This window comes from Mustela lutreola, chromosome 9 (genome assembly GCF_030435805.1).
Source record: "Mustela lutreola isolate mMusLut2 chromosome 9, mMusLut2.pri, whole genome shotgun sequence".
Classification (NCBI taxonomy): Eukaryota; Metazoa; Chordata; class Mammalia; order Carnivora; family Mustelidae; genus Mustela; species Mustela lutreola.
The window spans coordinates 30,125,277-30,149,234 of NC_081298.1; the positions used below are offsets into that span (position 1 = coordinate 30,125,277).

The 23,958-nt window shown below is 42.0% G+C and overlaps 1 protein-coding gene across 1 annotated transcript in view; it reads right to left on the reverse strand.

Moving 5' to 3' along the window:
* Positions 1 to 10,075, reverse strand: part of RNF24 (ring finger protein 24) — a 99,676-nt gene extending 89,601 nt beyond the window's left edge. Inside the window, exon 1 of the mRNA XM_059133848.1 lies at positions 9,883 to 10,075. The gene's annotated coding sequence lies outside the window, so the exon portion shown is untranslated. The remainder of the gene's footprint in view (positions 1 to 9,882) is intronic.
* Between the last annotated feature and the right edge of the window lie 13,883 nt (positions 10,076 to 23,958).

Here is a 23,958-nt window from a genome sequence, read left to right on the forward strand (position 1 = left end):
TAAGCAATACAACTCCCATGAAATCTTCTTTGATTCCCTAAACTTTCCTCTGAATTTGTCTTCTATCCTATACTTCCAATACCTTTCCCCATTTTTTAAAAAAGATTTTATTTATTTATTTCACAGAGAGAGAGATCACAAGTAGGCAGAGAGGCAGGCAGAGAGGGAGATGCAGGCTCCCTGCCGAGCAGAGAGCCCAATGTGGGGCTCGATGCCAGGACCCTGAGATCATGACCTGAGCCGAAGGCAGACGTTTAACCCACTGAGCCACCCAGGCGCCCACCTTTCCCCATTTTGTATCATGGTCTACACCAAATGCTTCTCTAATCTGGTATTCTGCATGATATTAACAGTGGAAATTTAAAGTATTACCAAAGAAGTTCTTACTCCCTGTAGTGGGCTGAATGGTGGCCCCCCAAAAGATATGTCCACATTTTTACCTGAGGAACCTGTGTATATGATCATATTTGGAAAAAGGGTCTTTGCAGATGTAATCAAGAATCTGGAGATGGGATCATTTTGATTTTCCAGGTGGACCCAAACTCTAATGATAGTGTCTTTAAGAGAGAAAGAAGAGAAGGCCATATGAAAACAGAAACAGAGATTAGAATTATGTAACCAAATCAAAGAATGTGTGGAACCACCAAAAGCTGGAAGAAGCAAGGAAACATTGTCTCCTAGAGTCTTTGGAGAGGATGCAGCAGCTTTGCTGACACTTTGATTTCAGACTACTGGCTTCCAGAATTGTGAGGATAAATTTCTGTTGTAGCCATAAATTTTGTTGTAATTTGTTATGACAATACTAGGAAACTATAGAGACCCTCCTAGTTATTTTTACTTACTTCATTTTTTTGTTTATTGCAGTTCTGCAATGGTTAATTATTTCAAGAGCAGAAGAGATTAAAAAGATGTAGAGGCTCCCCAAATCCCTCCTTATTCTCCTGCTATTTTCTGCAACAGTCTCTGAATATCCTTTATCAATAGTCTTCTGAAAGTGCCAGTACAGGATAGCATTTGAATAGGAAAGAGTTATATTCCTGTGAAAGCTGATATCACCAACTGTAACGTGGTGAGGTGGAGGATGAAAGCCTGGGTTTTAAATCTGGCTCCTGACTTTGTAAACTGGAACAGGTTACTTCTTTGACCTTTTATCATCCATAAACAATTATTTGAGGGTTGCTGTAAGAAGTAAATAAGCAATGCACGTAAAACTACTGTCATAAAAGGTCGTTAGTAAAGGTCAGCTAACATGAATGATGATTTTCCAGGTATAATATTGTTCCTGGCTTTTGATATGCTGTTCTATGATTTAAAAAAACCATTCTCACTCCCACAAAAATTCATTCTGGCCTGTTTTCAGGAAAAATAAGTTTAAGTAAAAACTTTAAGTATAGCCAACCCTGAGATTTCTAGCATATTTCTGAAGAAGCTTTGCAATTTCTTTCGCAATAAAGGAAAAAAATGAAAGCCCACACCTTTGATTTCCCTTCCCACCCATTTCCTATAAACTACATTAGCTCATACTTTGATGTTTCACTGTCTGCCAAACTTTTTCTTTCAGTTCAAGATGAGGAGCCTATTTGGATAGAACACCTAGGTTCTATCTGAAGTTTATATGACTGAGTATAATTTTTCATGCCCAGAGTTGGGAGAGAACAATAAAGAGATACAAGAAGATCATAATTTTTTTATTTATCTAGATGAACCTAACAAACATAGATACTGCAGCACCTTTCAATCTCTAAACTCAAAAAAAATTTTTTGAAGGTAACATAAAACATACTGACAGACTGTGGCAAAATTATTTTTAAAATTCTTAAATAAGCACTGTCATCAAATGAATTGAATGTTTACACTTGTAGTGCCATATCTGCACTTCTTTCCTTCTCAGTTAAATTATTCTGACATTAAGTTTGCTAATAGAAGAACTAAATCTGATATGAACACTAGCTTAGTTGGGAAAACATAAACAACAAACAAAATGAGACACAGATTTAAGGCAACATACATAATTAAACTTCCATAGAAGTCTATGATTTATACAGAAGCAAGCTTTATGACAAGATGAAAATTTACTAACTTGAATGTCCAAAACATTAGAAGATGACAATGAAAAGAACAGGCAAATCTCACTTTAAGAAAAGTCAACAAAAAAAGGAACTTGATAAGCAGGTAAACTGGAAATTATTTACAATATAAAAACATTCACTACAGTTACTTTGAGAGTAAGCACTCTAGTATACCTAGCAGCACTGAATGCATAAAAATTCAAGTTGCATTTCACTTTTTCAGAGCAAATTTACAACTTAAGGTGAGGTCACCTGTAATGGTATCTAAAAAGTGGCTTTCTTTCCTTGCCACTCAGGCTTGCTCCAACTCTCTGGAGTACCATGGAGGCACAGAGCAACTCTCTGGTGTCAGACTGTTCTCAGGGCAGATGGAGAGCCCAGGCTGGTTTTCCCAGGAATGGCCAACCCAAAGTAAGGCCAATGGCCAGCTATTCCTGGGCCAGCTGGCATGGAACAACGTGTCTGGTTCCTACCTCCAAAGCAGAGGAAACTCAGCCAGCTGGCTTTCGATGGGCTGCACTAGTTGGAGTGCTCACAATTCCTTTCAAACCATCTGGCATTCTTTTTGAACCCTCATTTTACCCAGCACTACACTCTAATGTCTGAAATGCTCAGATAATTGGAGGGATCCCCACTGCCTACCTAGATAAGAAAAGAAAAAGGCAGAATAACTGTTAAGTCAATTACTTCAAGAAATAATTTCTAAAGTTAAAAGTTGCTCTCAATTTTAGTTTGTATATTATCTATCTTAAAATCTAAACTATTCCCATGATTATTAAGCAAACTTCCAAAATAAACATCAGGCCAAATAAGAAGGAAACAGGCTACACAGACAATTTAACACATAGAAAAGTTGTAGGGCTTGTTGAACATGACCCTCACTACTCTGAACTTCTACAGAGCCTGTCTGTATCCTTCATGTGGCCCTAAAAGTAGACTTTTTATTGCTACATATACTTATCTTCCCAGACAACTAGTAAGTGAAAACAGCAGTGTCTTCCAGCTGCTTTTTTTCCCTTATAGCTAATTAAAAAAAAAAAAAAATCTGTTAGTGATAATATTGGGTGTTTTAAAGGTTCCATTTCTAGAAATAAGTAAACTTAATCTGGAGTAACATGAAGAAAGGACCTCTCCTCCAAGGCAAGCCAAATAAAGAACAGGACTTGGCTTGACATAAAAATATTTTATTAAGTGGTCAAAAGGACTTATCAAGTGACCAAATTATTGGGAAGTGCTATAGAGTGCTCATCTGTCAGAACTCTGGGTAACTCAGTTGGTTAAGCGTTGGACTCTTGATTCTGGCTCAGGTCATCTCAGGGTTGGGAGATAGAGCCCTGCGTTGGGCATGGAGCATGCTTGGGATTCTCTTACTTCCTCTCCCTCTGCCTCCCCCCCTTCCCTCTCTTAAAAAAAGGAGGGGGGAGCTCATCTGGCCATTGTAGATCATTTTACTAATCTATCACTAATCTATTATGAATATGGGAATAGAAAGACAAGCAATTAAAACAATAAAACAACAACAACAACAACAACTGAGTTGCTTTTATAGCCAGTAAACCTTATGACATAGAAATACTCTGAGCAAAAATATTAGATCAAATATTAGAAAATGGAGAAGGCTATACAAATAATAACTGTAATTATAGTTTTCATTGTGTCTACCCCCATACCAAGTACTGACTTTAGCATTTTACGTATTATTTGATATACACAACAAACATATGAGGTGGGTACTATTATTTCCATCTTGCAGATGGAGAAACAGAGTCATCAGGAAACCTGTCCAATGTCACATGGCTAAACTGCAAGAGCTGGAATTCAACTCCAAGTTGTCTTACTCCAAGAATCTGGGTGCACAACTGCCAACATTAAGTTATACTTATAAAAGAAGGAAATGTAGGAAAAAAATTCAATCATTAATACAGTCTTTGTAATTTTTTCAACACTAAGTACAGCAAAGGTGGTAATTAAGGGCACCTGGTTGGCTCAGTCAGTTAAATGTCTACCTCTTGATTCTGGCTCAAGTCATGAGTTCAGGGTCCTAGGATTAAGCACCTCAGGTTCCATGCTCAGCAGGGAGTCAGCCCGATATTCTTTCCCACTGCCCCTCCCCCATTCATGCTTGCTCATGTTCTCTCTCTAAAATAAAGAAATCTTTTTTAAAAAGTGGTAATTCAAAGAAAATTAACAAACACTGATTTTCTTATCAGAAATTTTTAAAAAGAGCTAAATTAAAAAAAAATCAGTTAACAACAGAATTTCAGAGTGATACATTTTAAAGGCAGTAGGAAGGAAATGTATAGTTCCTTTTTTTAAAAGATTTTATTTATTTAACACAGAGAGAAAGATCACAAGTAGGCAGAGAGGCAGGGAGAGAACAAGGGGGAAGCAGGCACCCCGCTGAGCAGAGAGCCTGATGTGGGGCTCAATCCTAAGACCCTGAGATCATGACCTAAGCCGAAGGCAGAGGCTTAATAGACTGTGCCACACAGGTGCCCCTATATTTCTCTTTTGAAACATTTAACTATGAAGGTAAATGAAAAGGATGGATGGGAGGTCGGGGGAAGTTTTTTTTTACTTTTTTTAAAGATTATTTAATATTTTTTTTGGCAGAGAGAAGGGGGAAGGGAGCAGGCTCCCCGCGGGGCAGAGAGCCCGATGCAGGGCTTGATCCTAGGACCCTGAGACTATGACTTGAGCAGATGACAGAGGCTTAAACCACTGAGCCACTCAGGCACTCCCAGGAGGAAGTTGTTTTTAATTTTGTTATAATTTTAAAATTATTTTTAAAGATGGACAACATCAGAGCACATGGATAGTGCTTGGAGACTTGGTGATGATGTAAATGAGTCATAAATTCAGGAGTAAGTCCTTGATTAGGTATGAGGGGGAATATAGAAGGGAGGGAAGCTGGCCTCTCATAGGAGGAGAACATAAAACATGGGCCCTAAGGAAGGTGGATTTCTAGATTTGGTGAGTGGAAGTTGAGTGGTATCTCTCTAACTTCTAAACCTCAACGAAATATGAAGCCCACTTACTTATCTGAATGGGGAAGGGTGGGCTGCTCATGAGTTTAAAGAGTGGGAAGAAATTATTAAATAGTTATAGGCAAAAATATTAGGAGTCTGATTGCTTTCCTGGGCAGTGCTGAGAGTCCACTTCAGATTTCTGGTCATGAATCTGAAGTCCTCTAATAGTCAACCACTTATGTGCACTCACGGAAAAACCAGATGAGAGATAAAACAGCTATAAATAGAAAAAAAAAAATCCTGGCTAAAAAATTAAAAAAAAAAATGTATCCAAGAGCATATGTATCCATGCCACAGTCACTAATGATGTCCAATTAAGCTGTGGTCTACACAGTTCCATTTGTCTCCACCTCACAACAGAAATTCTTGTAAATAATGTATTTGCCATATTTAGTCATGACATATTTAATCATGAAGCCTAAAGATTATTTCTATTTGGTCATGAATGTTTCTGCTACTTCCTAAGGGAGATTTTTTTAAATGAACCTGATATTCTTCTTGTACATCTGAGGTGACTGCATTTCATTGCTTAAAGAAACTTTCTATGTGGTAACTAAGATCCTAAAACAGAAGATCCTAAAATCTTCCAGAATGGGAGAAAAAAAGAATAGGGATTAGACTTGGATTGGACTTCTTAACAGCAACACCAGAAGCTAATGGAACAATGACTTCAAAAGAGGGACACTAATTTTCAGTCTAGAATTCAATATTCAGCTAAACCACTATTCAAGTGAGGGTTAAATGAAGACATTTCCAGATATGCAACTTATGAATTCAGGAAAAATTTCAGTTTGTATGTTCCTTTTCTCTGGAAGGTACAACAGAATAAGGAAGCCATAGGATTCAGGAAATAAAGAATCCAACACAGGAGGAAGGCAAAAAGAATTCCCAAGATGATGACGAAGGGAAGTCCTGGATGACAGATATGAAAAATAAATGAAACATATTACCTGAAAATATTGAAAGATTATCAGTTCTGTCAGAATTTGAGGATGAGTCAGTGACAGAGAAAACAAATCAAGTGAAAAACAAGAGAGGAAATTATTTAATTTAGAGAAACAAAAGTACAATATAGAAAATGTAATACTAGTATACTACATGGCTCATCTGTGAATAACAGGTACACAATTATAGTCATATAAATACTGAGTACTGACTTGACTGGGAACTGTAGTTATGAAGGACAACCAAGTCCTCAACTTCCAAAATAGAAGTCCACAGATGATGTCCAAAGATGGAAAATCAATAAATAAGTAAAGTAAATATAAAGGAAACGAAGTAAATATAAAGGAACGAAGTAAATATAAAGGAAAATACTAGAAGGAACTGTTGAGAGTTGAAAGCAGTTCAACATTCTAAAACTGCTGATTTTTCACTACTCCCCAATCTAAAAAATGGCAATTTCATATAAGTTAATATAACTTTACTTTATTACTGACTTCATTTTATTTTTAAAAAGACTTTATTTATTTTTGCATGCATGCACACTGACAGAGCGAGCAAGCCAGCACAAGCAGGGGAGAGGAGCAGTGGGAGAGCAGAGACACCCCGCTGAGCAGGGACCTCAATAAGGGACTCGACTTCCAAAGCCCTGGGATCATGACCTGGGCCAAAGGCAGATGCTCAACCGACTGAGCCACCCAGGTGCCCTATTAATTGATTTTAGAATAAGCTGTTATTTGAACAAAAAACCATTATTGATAGAAAACGCTCCAAGGAAAAAGAGCTCTACTTTTTGTTATCAGATATTGTTGGGGGAATAAAATATTGCAGTTTGGGGTAACAAAGAGTTACCATACATGCTATCACCATCACTGACGTAACAGTATTAGTTAGTATTGCTAATATAAAGAATATATTTACTACTAAAACAGCACTTAGCATACTTTAATCTATTTTCATGATAGAGAAATTACTTCAGATTTTTTCTTCAAACGTCATACTACAGAAATGCTGAAGTATGGGTTGGTGAAGAATTTTATTAACAGAATGCTGAAAAAAAAGGTCAGGATGTTTTTAAGTTCCTTTCTTGATACAAACAATAGTTAAGTCACTCTTGCAAAATGAAGTTCCACAATACTGTGGTACTATGCAAGCCTGTTTCAGTGATAATTCCGGTTATACTACTCTGTTTATCTAAGACTTCCCCTTATGGTTTAAGGGAATTCCCCCCCCCCAAAAAAAAAAAATCTCACGCAGGCAGTTATAAATTATTGGGGTTGCTTCAGTATTACACACAAACACACACACACTAGTTTATGAAGCCCTTGTTTTTAAGTTAACTTATTTTGAGTTAAGTTCACTGACATTAAAATTTTATTTAAATTCTTCATCATAAAACCAAAAGTTCTCCAAATTGAAAAACCAACCTTTACTAATTTTAACTTCTACAAAAGAAGAATTTGACCATGCTAACATAAGTTAAGACTTTTACCAAGAATAATACATTCCTATCCAACCAATGGCAAATTTCCCCTTCAAATTAAGAGCAAATGTTTTTAATAGCGGGAATATTCATAAACAGATGCTGTGGAAGACTGCTTAGCTTGGATTTCATTTTGCACTAAAAACTACCAGGCATTAAAATACACATGATTAAAGAATAATCTTAGGGAGCCTGGGTGGCTCAGTGTTTAAGCCGCTGCCTTCGGCTCAGGTCATGATCTCAGGGTCCTGGGATCGAGTCCCGCATCGGGCTCTCTGCTCAGCAGGGAGCCTGCTTCCTCCTCTCTTTCTCTCTCTCTGCCTACTTGTGATCTCTCTCTGTCAAATAAATAAATAAAATCTTTAAAAAAAAAAAAAAGAATAATCTTAAAGAGAATCTTAAAACGTAACCAATTCAATTATTCAGATCACCCAATAAGATCCTCTTAATTTTTTTTATCACCACTATTTCAACCAAAAGATCATAATAAAAATCCATTTTGGGGGCACCTGGGTGGCTCAGTTAGTTAAGCAACTGCCTTCAGCTCAGGGCATGATCCCGGAGCCGCGGGATAGAGTCCCACATCCAGCTCCCAGCTCCAAGGGGAGTCTGCTTCTTCCCCGACCTTCTTCCCTCCCATGCTCTCTCTCAAATAAATAAATAAAATCTTCAAAAAAAAATTCTATTTTGGAAATGTGTTTCTTACATACAAGTTTAGCTAATTTCCTATTACTCTGCAAAATTATAAGGGAAAAAAGAAACTGAAAATGCAACCAACAATATTTTAAAACTTACAAAATCTGGTATAAAAAGAAAAAGGTCCAAATGAAAGACCAAAGAATAACTGGTACTACTACAAATGCCTCCTTTTAATGGTCTGCATCAACTGTAACTCTTCGTAACTTTACCAAAACAAAGTCAGGCAATCCAACCCATGGAACCAAAGTCTGTGGGAACCTGCAGAACTTCCTTCTCTCTCTGGGGATGAGGACAAGGATAAAAGGTGTTCTGTTTTCCAGTAGTCCTGTAAGAGGAGCCATTGAGCTGGGCCACACAACCAGACAACAGAGCACAGGAAAATTCAGATCAAAGCAAGGACGCATGCCAGGGTAATATGCAATAAAATCCTTTGCCAAAGCACTCAAAAGAAAAAAGCAAGGAGGAGAGAACCTGCTGGACCACCTTCTTAACACAGGGAGACAGGGAGAAACAAAATCTGCTTCTACTGAGGAGCTGAGAAGACAGTGTCCTGGATATATTGGAGTATTTCTGTAGATATGTATATGAGTAAATAAGATTACCAATGAACTAAACCCAGAAGGCAGTGTCCTATATGTTCTGGAGTATGTATATGTACCTATGTATTTATGTATGTATATATATATCCATTACCTAAACCCAAAAAGCAAAGTGTTCCAGGTATATAGATATATGAGAATCTTATTTTTCAACGAATATTGTAAAAACATTTTCAATGAACAAAACGCACTGGTTTTACAGTAAGAAACATACAATATTGTTTGAAAGAATACCAGAGACAGAATTGCCTGAAGGTCTGATGAAGTAATAATCTCTTTTTCTTCATACCCTTTTTAATCTCTGATTCTCATTTCGTAGGGGACACCCATTTCGTAGGGGACACCGAGGACGGGGAGACACACACACACACGCACACACACACTCAGGCACACACAAAATTTTGTCTCGGGAAACAAAGAAGGGTCCTTAATTCTCCGGCCTGTGGAAGAACACCCGCCCCCCACCCAAAGATAAGGGCCACCACCTGACTTTAATTAATGAGTACGCTGAGGCGATAGGTCTCACCCCAGCCCACAGTCATGCCCACAGTGACAAACGGGCACGAGACAAACGCCACAAAGAAAGGGGAGGGGCAGGTGGGGACCAGGAAAACACCGCCACGCCGCGCCCCCCAAGGCGCGTTCCCATCGCCAGCGCGGAGGCAGCGGTCCTCGCCATCCTCGTCCTCGCCCCCGCGCTCATCCAAGCCGCCTCCCCAGCCCGGGGACCTACGGCCCGGCACCGGCTAGCGGGGCGTGCGGGGCGCCGCGAACCTTCCCTCTATGACCTCCCGGTGACAGCCTCGCGCCGCCCTTTGTGCGGGACTCAGCCTCCGGCCCCGGTGCCCCCCCCCCGGCCTGCCCCGCGTCCCTCCCGGCCTGGGCCGCTGTCCCACCTCTCCCCGTCCCCGCCGAAACGCCCGGGAGTGTGAATAGGGGAGGCTGGCGCGGGCCCGCGGTCTCTTCAGCATCCCGAGCCCGGAGCCGCCAGGTCCCATAAACCCCAGCCCCGGGGCGACAGCCCCCAGCCTCCGGCGCCCTGCCCTCGGTCCCTCACTTACTCGGGCGCGCCGGCTGCGGCGGCGGGTGTGTGGGACGGTCAGCGCCGGGAGGCAGGAGGAAGGCTGAGGGCGGCGAGCGTCTGTCCGGACCCAGCGCGGCTGAGGTGGCGACGGCCAACTGCGCGCGGAGGCCCCCGACAAGGGGCGGGCCCGGCGGGGGAGGGGCGGTCGCCGCGCCTCTCATTCATGCAGCGGGGGCGGGGTGAGGGACCCGGATGCCCGGGCAGCTCCCGCCCACCTCGCTGAGGGCGCCTTGGCTTCAGAGTCTGCAGTGCGCAGGCGCGGGACTTGGTGCGCTGGCCCCGTTCCGCCCTGACACCTGGGGTGGTGGTACAATTACACGGGCTGCTGCAGCGGGTAGACCAATTCCCTCATCTGTTTAGTATTTTTGCATGTTCTGTAAACATTTTTTTAGGTGAAAGCTTGGGACACTACCTCTTTCCTAGCACCCAGCCTCCCAATCTCGGAGGGCACAGGAATGCCCATTAGTTTGATGGGAAGACAGTACGCATCGCCCCTTTCCTCCATTTGTCTCTCCAGCAGGTCCTCTCCACTGAATGCTGGGACCACAGTGGTAGATGAGACCTAGAATCGGCCGAGGTAGTGGAGAAGCATGTGCAGGAAAGAGTGCATTACATTGTTTATTTGCATTGACCTGGTCCCCTCAGTCCCTACATGTCTTTGCACAGAGTAGGCAAGAAATTGATCATGGTTTTGAAAAAGGCCCAGACCTTTCTGTAAAATCAAGGCTTAGGGTGTCGTAGCTCCAAGGATCTATGGAGGCCTCTCTTCTTTGGTAGGCAGTGTATTCTTTGGAGACACCCTCCTGTTCTTAGCCCCTTGGCTCTGCCACTCCTGGGCCACAGAAATCTTTGGGGATGCTGGGAGCCTGCAGGAGGCCTCACAGCCTTCCCCTCTAAGGTCCCTTGGCTGAGTGTGTGAATACAGCTCAGTCCCCAGGTTCCCTTCTGAGGTTCTCCTTCCTTTTCCTATCTTCCAGGCTTCCCTCACATAAACCACAAGCAACTCAGTGGTTTAACTTTAGGAAGCAAAAGCCATCATGGAAAGTGCCTATAGACAAATGCTTTCTGCTTTGCAAAAAATAAGCTTCCAAGGGAAGAGGAAGGAAAGGCAAAAACATCATTGAACATCTCAAGAAGTCACCTAGTAGTTCTAGTCCCTCACCGTAAGAGATGGTTGGAAGCATGTGCTCTATAGAGTGTGACAAAAGGATGGGGGAGACCCATTCTTCCTCTAATGCTGCCTATCAACACCTACCCCCTTGCCCTTCAGGCCAAGAGCCTCAGGGGATCTTTTCTTCTCTCACTGCTAGCTCTCAATGGGAGTTGTTAACAGAAGGACCTTCCCAACTCTGATTTGCTGGTACCTAGGACTCCTCGTCTCTCTCCTGGCCTGTTGATTCCCATGTGAATAGATTCTCAGGATATGCAGATCTGCCTATGTCATAGTCTTTTTCTAAAGTGGCCCACTTGACCCTTTTTTTTCCAGTCATTTCCAGTATAGCACCACAATGTTTCACCCTCAGTGCCTATGTTCTTGTTGTTCCCTTTACTAGGAAAGCAAAACCTATCTAGAAACACTCAAGAGTCTCCGTTTTATGAAGCTGTCCTATCTTTCCCCACCTTGTTGACAGACTTTCTTTTGGAATCCTCCTGGGTCCTGTACCCAAGTCCCTCTCAGCTCCAGATGTACTTGGGATTCATATCCATTTGCTAGTATTTTCCTGCATTACCAGAATGTGAGCCCTTCAACAATGGGAGCAATGTCTCCTCAAGACCTAGCAGGTGATTGGGAAAATGATTAGGAAGCAATGGTTGATGGGAGAGGTGATATTCCCTGGTGGGCGAGGGAGGTTCCACAGGGGTGAGAAAAGCTGAACTCACTTCTCTTTCTCCTCCCTTCTTGTGGCTTCCTTTACCCTCTGTGTGTTAGGAAGCCTGTTTTATTTGTTTGTTTAAAAAGCTTGGTTAGAAATTCTCTAGTCCAAGCTGGTTGTAGGGTAGAGGGTATAGTGGCTTTAGTTTCCATGTCCTTTGTCCTTGTGAAACTCAGGAGAGAGAGAGTAGTAGACTGTTCCTTGTTCTTCTTGGGAGAGAAGTCAGATTTTTTGGTCTCCTGGTATCTCCAGCTGGATTTCATAAGCAGATCCACAATCCTATCTTTCTAGTGATACAGAAGGTTCTACTTCCCTCTCACTGTACCCAACTGCTCCCACTTAGGCAAAATACATGTGGGGGTAGAATGTGGATGTATTCAGAGAGATCTAGGCAGCTTGGGTGAGTACCCCAAACAGCAGGCATCCAGGGCTTGAAGTAGTGGCTTTCTTTCTTTCTTTCTTTCTTTCTTTCTTTCTTTCTAATTTTATATATTTATTTGAGAGGGAGAGAGAGCATGAGAGGGGAGAGGTCAGAGGGAGAAGCAGACCCCTGCTAAGCAGGGAGATCAATGCCAGACTCGATCCTGGAACTCCAGGATCATGACCTGAGCTGAATGCATTTGCTCAACCAATGGAGCCACCCAGGTGCCCCAAGTAGTGGCTTTCTCAGCTAATATGGGCTCTTGTTGCTTGTGATGGAGGAGTGGGAAAAGCTTCACTGCTTAAGTCTTCAGAGGATATCCCTCTTTCCATTTCCTCTCCCCTTAGCCCTCTCTATCCTCTTCCTACATTATACTTCTTTTAAAGCATTTTCCTCACTCCAACCCATTACTCAGAAAACCATCCTTACCTCCATGTTCAGAAGTCTTTCAAGACTCTTCTACCTTCTGGAAAATAAATGACATGTAATTTTAAATCAAATGTTAGTGACCAATTTTGGAACAGCAACTTTCTGGATGGTAACTGTAGTGGGAGCAAGGGTTGCTTTTTGTCATCTTAGGTCTGGTGTTCAATACAAGTTGATTGAATGACTGTGTGAACAAATAAAGGCAAAATCAGTGTTTCAAAGAGAAGCTAGAACTCAAAGGTTGTCCTTGGCCAAACCCCTCTGTCCATCCTCTCCTCCTAGTGAGAACTATCCATCTGTTAAGTGGTGGTCTTTATCCCAGAAAAACATCCTCATATTGGCCAATGATTTGGCTGCTTGGTTATCTAGATCTCTGGATGACCCTTTCAAGTGTTGACCAGTCAGTGCTTTGATTCTTTGGACTGGTCAGCAGAGGAGTCTCACCATTTCTGTGAGAGCCAGAGGTGTGTTCCTGTGTTCCCTGAACTCCTTCATTTGATAATCCTAATCTCCTGCTGGGCCTCCTCCTACAAGAAGTGTCCTGATAGCACACGTGGACCTCTAGATAGGGTGTGACCCTGCTCAAAGAGGCCTCAATAGCTCCTTGATGCAGGATGTGTGTACACAACTATGAAACAGTGCAAGTGTGGGAGGAAGTGTAGGCTTCTATGTGCATGGTAGCTTTGGGCAAGACTGTGTCCACCCTCAGAAACAGAAGTCAGGGATTCTGTCCTCAGCCACCAACAATCCACGCTGCCTTTCTGGCACCCACAAGCCAAATGACCCAAACAGAACTCAGAGCCCCGAAAATATAAATGTGCTCAGGATCCCATGTGAGAATTAGCTGAGACCAACTGCAGATGGAGGGGGGGGCACAATTTTCCAGGGGTGGTACAGCCCACTCAGACAATTGCAGTGGAGTATACCTGTCTTCATGTGGATTCTCCCAGAAAGTTCAAGACAAGGGCTGGAATGCAGGTACTTTACTTAGGAGGTAATCGCAGGAAACAGGAGTGAAGAAATGGAAAAACAAGATAGAGGAGAGAGAAAAGCCAATACAAAGGTGTGTTGAGCCAGTTACTGCCAAGGGAAACTCAGAGAAACCTGGTGGAAGAGTCTCAACACTGAGGCTGCAGCATTTACCTACTGACTTCCATCTCCCTGTTGCTTCTAGATGACCCTCAGAACACTTACAAGTTATGGCTGTGCAGCAAGGCAAGCTACAGCTAGCTCAGCTCTTCCTCCCTCGACCACTGCTGCAACTATTAGAAGCACCCCTCCCCCAACACACACACACAATTCCTGCCCCTGTTGAGTTCTTTCACCCAATTATGTCACTACCTTTTCTTTCTGTTCTTAAGTCTAAGCTTGTAAGAGGAAGTGAAGTGGTTTCTTTGCTCACAAACCATCCTAAGAAAAAGGAAGTATAGTGGCTCTTCCCCCATTTGAACCTATCCAATCTCCCCTAATAGCTCTCCACCATCATCACCTCATCTCAAAGCAAGGCACAGAAAAGAGAGAGAGAGAGAGCAAGAAAGCAAACAAGCTCTTTGAAATGACTTCTGGCACCACAGAGTCACAGAACCAGAGCTAGAAGGAATGAGCTCTCTCAGAAAGATGAGCCTCCATGCTGAGAGGGAAGTATATAGCCATATAAGCCTTTCTCAAGAAACAAGAAAGGTCTCAAGTACACAACCTAACCCTACACCTAAAGGAGCTGGAGAAAGAACAACGAAGAAAGCCTAAACCCAGCAGGAGAAGAGAAATCATAAAGATCAGAGCAGAAATCAATAAAGTAGAAACCAAAAGAACAGTTGAACAAATCAACGAAACTAGGAGCTGGTTCTTTGAAAGAACTAATAAGATTGATAAACCCTGGCCAGACCTATCAAAAAGAAAAGAGAAAGGACCCAAATTAATAAAATCATGAATGAAAGAGGAGAGATCACAACCAACACCAAAGAAATACAAACAACTATAAGAACATATTATGAGCAACTATACGCCAGCAAATTTGACAATCTGGAAGAAATGGATGCATTCCTAGAGACATATAAACTACCAAAACTGAACCAGGAAGAAACAGAAAACCTGAACAGACCCATAACCAGTAAGGAGATTGAAGCAGTCATCAAAAATCTCCCAACAAGAGCCCAGGGCCAGACAGCTTCCCAGGGGAATTCCACCAAACATTTAAAGAAGAATTAATTAACCTATTCTGAAACTGTTCCCAAAAATAGAAATGGAAGGAAAACTTCCAAACTTCTTTTATGAGGCCAGCATTACCTTGATCCTAAAACCAGACAAAGACCCCATCAAAAAGGAGAATTACAGATCAATATCCTTGTTTGAACACAGATGCAAAAATTCTCACCAAAATACTAGTCAATAGTACTCAACAGTACATTAAAAGGATTATTCATTACACCAAGTGGGATTTATTCCTGGGCTGCAAAGTTGGTTCAACACCTGCAAATTAGTCAGTGATACAATACATAAATAAAAGAAAGAACAAAAACCATATACTCTCAATAGATGCTGAAAAAGCATTAGACAAAGTACAGCATCCTTTCTTGATTAAAATTCTTTAAAGTGTAGGGATAGTGGGTACATACCTCAATATCAACAAAGCCATCTATGAAAAACCTACAGTGAATATAATTCTCAATGGGGAAAAACTGAGAGCTTTTCCCCTAAGGTCAGGAACATGGCAGGGCTGTCCACTATCACCACTGCTATTCAACATAGTACTAGAAGTCCTAGCTCCAGCAATCAGACAAAAGAAAGAAATAAAAGGCATCTGATTAGCAAGAAGTCAAACTCTCATTCTTTGCAGATGATATACTTTATGTGGAAAATGCAAAAGATTCCACTCCAAAACTGCTAGAACTCATACAGGAATTCAGTAAAGTGTCGGGATATAAAATCAATGCACAGAAATCAGTTGCATTTCTATACACCAACAACAAGACAGAAGAAAGAGAAATTAAGGAGTCAATCCCATTTACAAATGCATCCAAAACCATGAGATACCTAGGAACAAACCAGACCAAAGAGGCAAAGAATCTGTACTCAGAAAACTATAAAATATTCATGAAAGAAACTGAGGAAGTCACAAAGAAACTTTCCATGCTCATGGATTGGAAGAACAAATATTGTGAAAATGTCTATCCTACCTAAAGCAATCTACACATTTAAGGCAATCCCTATCAAAATACCATCAATTGTTTTCAAAGAACTGGAACAAATAATCCTAAAATTTACATGGAAACAGAAAAGACCCCGAATTAAAAAAAAAAAAAAAAAAAAGCCGAAGTTGGTGGCATCACAATTCCAGACTTCAAGCTCTATTACAAAGCTGTGGTCACGAAGACAGTATGGTACTGGCACAAAAACAGACACATAGATCAATGGAACAAAATAGAGAGCCCAGAAATAGACCCTCAACTCTTTGGTCAATTAATCCTCAACAAAGCAGGAAAGAATGTCCAATGGAAATAAGACAGTCTCTTCAACAAATGGTATTGGGAAAATTGGACAGCCACATGCAGAAGAATGAAATTGGACCATTTCCTTATACCACACACAAAAATAGACTCCAAATGGATGAAAGACCTCACTGTGAGACAGGACTCCATCAAAATCCTTGAGGAAAATACAGGCAGCAACCTCTTTGACCTCAGCCACAGCAACTTCTTCCTAGAAACATCACCAAAGACAAGGGAAGCAAGGGCAAAAATGAGCTATTGGGACTTCATCATGATCAAAAGCTTTTGAACAGCAATGGAAACAGTCAACAAAACCAAAAGACAACTGACAGAATGGGAGAAGATATTCACAAATGACATATCAGATAAAGGGCTAGTATCTATAAAATCTATAAAGAACTTATCAAACTCAACATCCAAAGAACAAATAATCCAATCAAGAAATGGGCAGAAGACATGAACAGACATTTCTGCAAAGAAGACATTCAGATGGCCAATGGACACATGAAAAAGTGCTCCACATCACTCAGCAACAGGGAACTCCAAATCAAAACCACAGTGAGACACCACCTCATATCAGTCAGATGGCTAAAATTAACAACTCAGGAAATGACAGATGTTGGCAAGGATGTGGAGAAAGGAGAACTCTCCTACACTGTTAGTGGGTATGCAAGCTAGTGCAGCCACTCTGGAAAACAGCATGGAGGTTCCTCAAAAAGTTGAAAATAGAGCTACCTTATGACCCAGCAATTGCACTACTGCGTATTTACCCTAAAGATACAAATGTAATGATCCAAAGGTGCATGTGTACCCAAATGTTTATAGCAGCAATGTCCACAATAGCCAAACTATGGAAAGAACCTAGGTGTCCATCAACAGATGAATGAATAAAGAAGATGTGATACACACATACACACACACACACACACAATGGAATACTATGCAGCCATCAAAGAAAATGAAATCTTGCCATTTGCAATGATGTGGATGGCGCTAGAGGATATTATGCTGAGCAAAATAAGTCAATCAGAGAAAGACAATTATCATATGATCTCCCTAATATGAGGAATTTGAGAGGCAGGGTGGGGGATTTGGAGGGTAGGGAAGGAAAAAATGAAACAAGATGGGATGAGGAGGGAGACAAAACATAAGAGACTCAATCTCACAAAACAAACTGAGGGTTGCTGGGGGGTGGGGGGTGGGGAGAAAGTGGTTGGGTTATGGACATTGGGGAAGGTATGTGAAATACTGAGTGCTGTGAAGTGTGTAAGTCTGATGATTCACAGAACTGTACTCCTGGGGCAAATAATACATTATATGTTAATAAAAATAATTAATTTAAAAAAAAAAGAAAAATGAGCCTCAGTATCTTTTGATTCTTCTACTATTTTGACAACTCCTCTAAATAGGTATCTCTGATTTATCTTGGCTTGCCACACTTCTCACCCACATGATCCTAATTGGGACTCAGTCCTTCATGCCCTCTGAAGACTCTGAGGCAGGCAAAGACTGACTGGGGAAGAATCTTGAACCTCTGTAGTGGGGCGTGTCCTCCACCATGACACACAACTTCCATCACGGGCCTCTGGCTCACCTACTAAAGCTCTCACTCGCCTGTCATCCGAAGGAGTGCACCAGGAAGGCAATGCTGGGAGGTAATATGTTTCTAATACCACCAGAGTCTTCTACGCTCCTCCCCCCTTCTCCTCCCTCCACTCCCCCCCACCCCCGCCCCAGGTTAAAATGGTGAAATGAACCCACACATCTACTTTTGCTCCTTCCTGAAAACTGCTAAGACATTCTAAGGGATTGTTTTTTAATTTTTTTTAAAGATTTTATTTATTTATTTGACAGAGAGAGATCACAAGTAGGCAGAGAGGCAGGCAGAGAGAGACAGGAGGAAGCAGGCTCCCTGCTGAGCAGAAAGCCCGATGCGGGACTCGATCCCAGGACCCTGAGATCATGACCTGAGCCGAAGGCAGTGGCTTAACCCACTGAACTACCCAGGTGCCCTAAAAGGATTGTTTTTTTAAAAAGAAACAAACTCCCAAGGACAGAGAGAATAGAAAGGGAGACAATGGCAAAAATAATTTTGTAAGCTGGAAAAAAGATGGATGAATACTGATTGACTTAGCAGACTCAAGAAAGCGAAAAACCCAGGTAAAGCTAAGAACAGCCCTCTTTTATTGGCAAAATCCTAAAATCAAAACAAAAACAAAAACTCCAACAAACAAACAAAAAAGGAATCGGCAGTCCCAGCAGCTCGACTCTGGAACTGAGCAAGCCACAATCAGGAGAACCAGAAGCAGTTAAAGTCTCCCTTCTATCACCCTCCATGCTGCAGAGCCCCATCTCCCGACAGGCATATGGCTGGAGAGGTAGCTTCTAGAAGGGGGTAAAACAGAAGGTGTCTCAATTGGGTGCACCAGGGATGGCTGTGAACAAAGGTTTCATGTGAAGAACAGGGGCATTAAGTGAATATTTACTCATTGCACATAGATCCTCAGCTCTCTTTTCTGCTTCTTTTTTTTTTTTTTAAGATTTTATTTATTTATTTGAGAGAGAGACAGTGAGAGAGAGCATGAGCAAGGAGAAGGTCAGAGGGAGAAGCAGACTCCTCGTGGAGCTGGGAGCCCGATGCGGGACTCGATCCCGGGACTCCAGGATCATGACCTGAGCCGAAGGCAGTTGTCCAACCAACTGAGCCACTCAGGCGTCCCTCTTTTCTGCTTCTTTACCAGATCCCTGAAAGCCACACTCCACCCCTCCTCTCTGGAATTCTGACCAGCCCCAAAGGAAAGAACTAAAGATACTGACATTAGAATTTCCAATAAATGAGAGCCCTTGTCTTCCTACTGTGAATCTCTGAGTTGACAGGTCTGACTCCCACATTTTCAATTAGCTTTTCAGGCCTTTAGTCTTAATCAAGAGCAGACAGCCAAAGATCATGTCTTCTGTTCCCTAAAAGCAAATGCTTTTAGGTGCACATGATTTATTGAGGGTAGGGTCTCAGGAGAAGCCTTCCCCACACATCTCTCACCTCCCCCAAGAAGCAACTGGGGGAAGAGCTGGGCAAGGGTGTGGTCTTGGCTGGAGTCTAGCCTCAGTCTGATCCCCCAGGGAGTCCTGGAGTGTGAATTACACCACAGGATTGATTTCACCTGGAAGTAAGCAGGCTGTTTTATGCCCACACATTAATCAGTCATTGATTGTGGGCTGCCAGAGAGGAGGCTGTACTCTCCCAGGCAAGGCAGCTCTTGACTGTGGTCAATTCTCTAGAGAAAGGGGTAGCTCTGATCCATTAATAACCAGCACCCACATCAGCTGGGGTATGGGTAGGACACCAATAACATCTGCTACAGGTTACCAGATAGCTGAGGAAAACTGCTATCGGCAAGAGAAGGAAGAAGTAATAACAAAAACAAATAAAGCAAACTAATAACCAAAATAAACATTTAGAAAAGCCACTTGGAAGAACCCAGGACTTACTCTGAAGAATAAGAGATGATATTGCTCCCATGAAACAAGAACAAGATTTTTTTTTTTATTTTTTAAAAGATTGTATTTATTTATGTATGACAGAGAGAGATAATAAGAAAATGAACACAAGCACAAGGGAGCTGGAGAGGGAGAAGCAGTCTTCCCGATATAGGGCTTGATCCCAAGACTGGGATCATGACCTGAGCCGAAGGCAGAGGCTTAACCACTGAGCCACCCAGGGTCCCTAAGATGTTATTTTAGAAGGCAGGAAACAAAAATAAGCTTTTAAAACAAACAAACGAACATGATAGGAGAAATGAAAAACTCAGTATTTCCCAGAAATAGACCCAAAAGACAAAACAATGAAAAATAGGAAAGAAAAGAGGAATACAGGAGGAATAGCCCAGAAGGTTTAACATCTGAATAACAGTCATTACAGAAAGAGAGGGGAGGAAATCATTAATGAGGTAATTCAAGAAGAATTTCCCAAACTGAAAAAACAAATTTCCAGGTTGAAAGGGCCCATCATATGCCTAGATCAATGGGTAAAAGTGGTCCAACAAGTACACATACTTGTGAGATTTCAGAAACCTGGGGACAAAGAAGATTCCACACGCTTGAATAAGAGAAAAGAGTCATATACCAACCAAATCTCAAGAATCAGAATAGTTTCAGACTTCCTTTGCTGGAACTGTTCCAGAAACACTGAAAGGTAGAATACTAGGGTAATATCCTTATAATTCTAAAGGAAGTTTGTTTCCAATCTAGAATTCTATACCCAGCCAACCTATTAATCAAGAACTAAGTAGAATAGAGACTTTCAGATGTGTACAATCTTATGCATCCTTTACTTGGAAGTAACTGAAGGATATTCTCTACCAAAATGAGGGAGTAAACCAAACAGAATGACACAGAATACAGAAAGAAGGAGATCTAACACAATGTGGGGTATGGGAATTCCTGTGAGGCTGATATAGTGTGAACCTAGAAGGATTAGAGCCGAGAGACTCAAGACACAAATATGTAAAGGATTGTTATGAGCAGGATGACCACTGACATTGTACCATTTCATAACCAGTTTTTCTTCAAGATACGGATGTCGGAGGTAAATTGGCTAGATGACAGAGACCCCACTTATTGTTGGAAAGAGCTCTCAGTAATACTCTTGAGACTTGGTATTCAGTCCTGGCTTTGTTTTGAGATAGCTGTGCTGAGAAAGTCTCTTTCCTTTCCTAGACTTCTAAATCATCCTCTGTTCAATGTCAAGAATGGGCATGTATCTTGAATCGACAAGAAGTCCATGTGTCTTTAAGGCTCTCTCTGCCTCTGTGAAATTCATTCTTCATGACACACAATTCTATGAGTTTTGAAAAATGCATAGTTATGTAACCACCTCCGCAGTCATCACCTAAAAAAAATGCTCTCATGCTACTCCTTTGTAGTCAACCCCTTTCTCCTCCCTCAACTCTTGGAAACCACCAATCTGTTCTCCATCCTTACGTTTCCTATAATATATACATGGAATCATACAATAAAAAGCATTTTGAATCGGGCTTCTTTCATCCAACACAATGCATTTTGTTTGACACCCTAGCCAGCAATTACCACTAATCTTGTTTTCAGTTCTCCCTCAAAGCAGATTCTGAGGCATGAATTCAAATGCAAGTAGTTGATGTGGGAGGTGATCTCAGGAAGTGCTAGTTAAGGGAATGAAGAAGTGAGATAGGGAAGGGAAGGAAGCCAATAGAAGGTATCTTCTTTTTCAAGTAGGATATCACTGTGGGTACAAGGCTCCACCCTCTGGGGACTCTGGGATCCACTGCAGAACCCCCACCTCAGAGCAGTCCAGCCTAATAGGTGAAGAAGCTGGGATATTTATCCACCAAATTCCTGTTCCTCATTGATTGAGGGCTGCAAGCACTTCTGGCTTTCCTGGTATGTGGACCAAACATGTTTCTGCCACCAAGGGGAAGAAAAAGCCCTCAGGCAGAAAGTTACAGGTGTTCACAGTAAGCAGCTTTTGGTGTGCAGTGGTGAGTGCCAAGAGAGACGTGTGAGGCCTTGACAGCATCAACTACACCCTGCCCCTCCAGGTGAGAGGATGAAATCCTCATATACCACCAAACAGCTGCAGAGAAGAACCTTGAGGGCATCTGTGGTTAGGGCCTGAGAAGAAAGCCAGTACAATGAACCCGGGGTCCCACTGGAAGAATTCTAAGGATGGGGACTTTTCACCTTGAGAATAGGAGGGGACCTCTGAGAGATAAGACTGCCTTACCTGAGGACTGATGGGGACCACCCCAAAACAAGTCTATGTCCCCACCACTGAATCCCACCCTTGCACCTTCCACCTTCCTCCGTGAGAATCAACCCCCTGATGTGAACAGTAGAGCTTTTTCTCTACACAGTTGGTAAAACAAGCTTGTGTTACTTGTTTAGAACCCTCAGCTCTCTTAGCAAATTATTGGTTCAGTAGATGTGCCTCTCAGCAGAAAAAGGTTGGTGTGCAAGAAATACCTTTCAATTTTCACAACCTAAACTGAACTCAGTTTCTTTCTTTCTTTCTTTTTTTTTTAAAGATTTTTTAATTTATTTGACAGAGAGAGAGAGGTCACAAGTAGGCAGAGAGGCAGGCAGAGAGAGAGAAGGAACCAGGCTCCCTGCTGAGCCGAGAGCTCGATGCGGGGCTCGATCCCAGGACCCTGGGATCATGACCTGAGCCGAAAGTAGAGGCTTTCACTCACTGGGCCACCCAGGTGCCCCTCTTTCTTCCTTTTTAAAAATATTTTTATTTATTTGTCAGAGAGAGAGAGAGAGACAGTACAAGCAGGGGGAGCAGCAGGTAGAGGGAGAAGCAGTCTCCCCACTGAGCAAGGAGCATGATGCGGGATTCAGGCCCAGGACGCTGAGATCATGACCTGAGCCAAAGGCAGATGCTTCATTAACTGAGCCACCCAGCCATCTCCTGAACTCCTTTTTTATTGTGAGCTTCCTTCTGTGTTGTGTCACCTTAATCTCAGTCAGTTGTTGCCTGTTTCTGGGAGGCTCTCAGAAATCCAAAGCACTGGCAGGTGGCATCTGGTCTATGTTATCGTCCACATCAGCATCACACGAGATGCCCTCTTTTGATGTTGTCTTTGGTGGTCAGTTCACCTAAGTCCTTGCTGGCCCCACCCCCATCGTTTCCTCCTTGATTCCTTGGAGGCCTGCTGTCTCTCAGCCAATTCCTGTGCCTTTCTTGATTCATGGGGTATTCTAAAGTTCTGAGATGGGCCAAGGGAACTTGGTGGGTTATTCAGGACTCTTTGGATTCTCTGGGTTATTCACAGATGTACACAACTCATTCTGTTATTTCTACACTTTCCTGACTCTCGGGAGTCCTGACTGTATGTAATGTAACACATTCACACAGTCATTTCTTTGGGAAAGTCTTATGGCTGCCCTGAGCTCTACCCAGGGTTCTCTCTGCACTTGGGTTTTCTAAACCGATATGGGTTTCATTGAGGAAAAAAAGGCGAGATGTAGAGCTTCCTTTTTCAGGTATCTACTATCTCTTTAGCACCCAGTTTGGGGATTTATTCTAATGGAGATGTGGATATGTAATTTCTTTCAAATCAAATGCATTTTCTCAAACATGTTATAAACTTGCATATACATTCCTCTAAGTTTCTAGTAAGATACCTTTTAAATTAACTTTAAATTAACTAATTGTAGATCCACATGAAATTGTGATTAATAACACAGAAAGATCCTTGCACCCCTCATTCAGTTTCCTCCAGTGGTAACATCTTGTATACCTGTAGCACAAGAGCAGAGCTTGGAAATTGACATTGACACAATATACCAATCTTACTCTGTTTTCTCCAGTTCTACAGACAGGAATATGTATGTATTTCATTTTATGAAATTTATCACAAATGTAGATTCATGTAATTATCATCACAGTTGAGATACAGAACAGTTTAACCACCACAAGGATCCCTTGTGCTGCTGCCCTTTTTAAATCATAGCCATATTCTTGCCACTGAACTCCACCCCATGCTGTCCCTAAATCCTGACAACTACTAATAATTATCCATCTATATAATTTTGTTTTCTCAAGAATGTTATATAAATGACATTATACAGCATGTAGCCTTTGGGGATTTTTTTAAAAAGATTTTATTTATTTATTTGACAACAGAGATCACAAGTAGGCAGAGAGGCAGGCAGAGAAAGAAGGGGAGCAGGCTCCCCGCTGAGCAGAAAGCCTGATGCGGGGTTCAATCTCGGGACCCTGGGATCATGATTTGAGCCTAAGGCAGAGGCTTTAACCCACTGAGCCACCCAGGCTCCCCATTGGGGATTGGTCTTATTTACACATC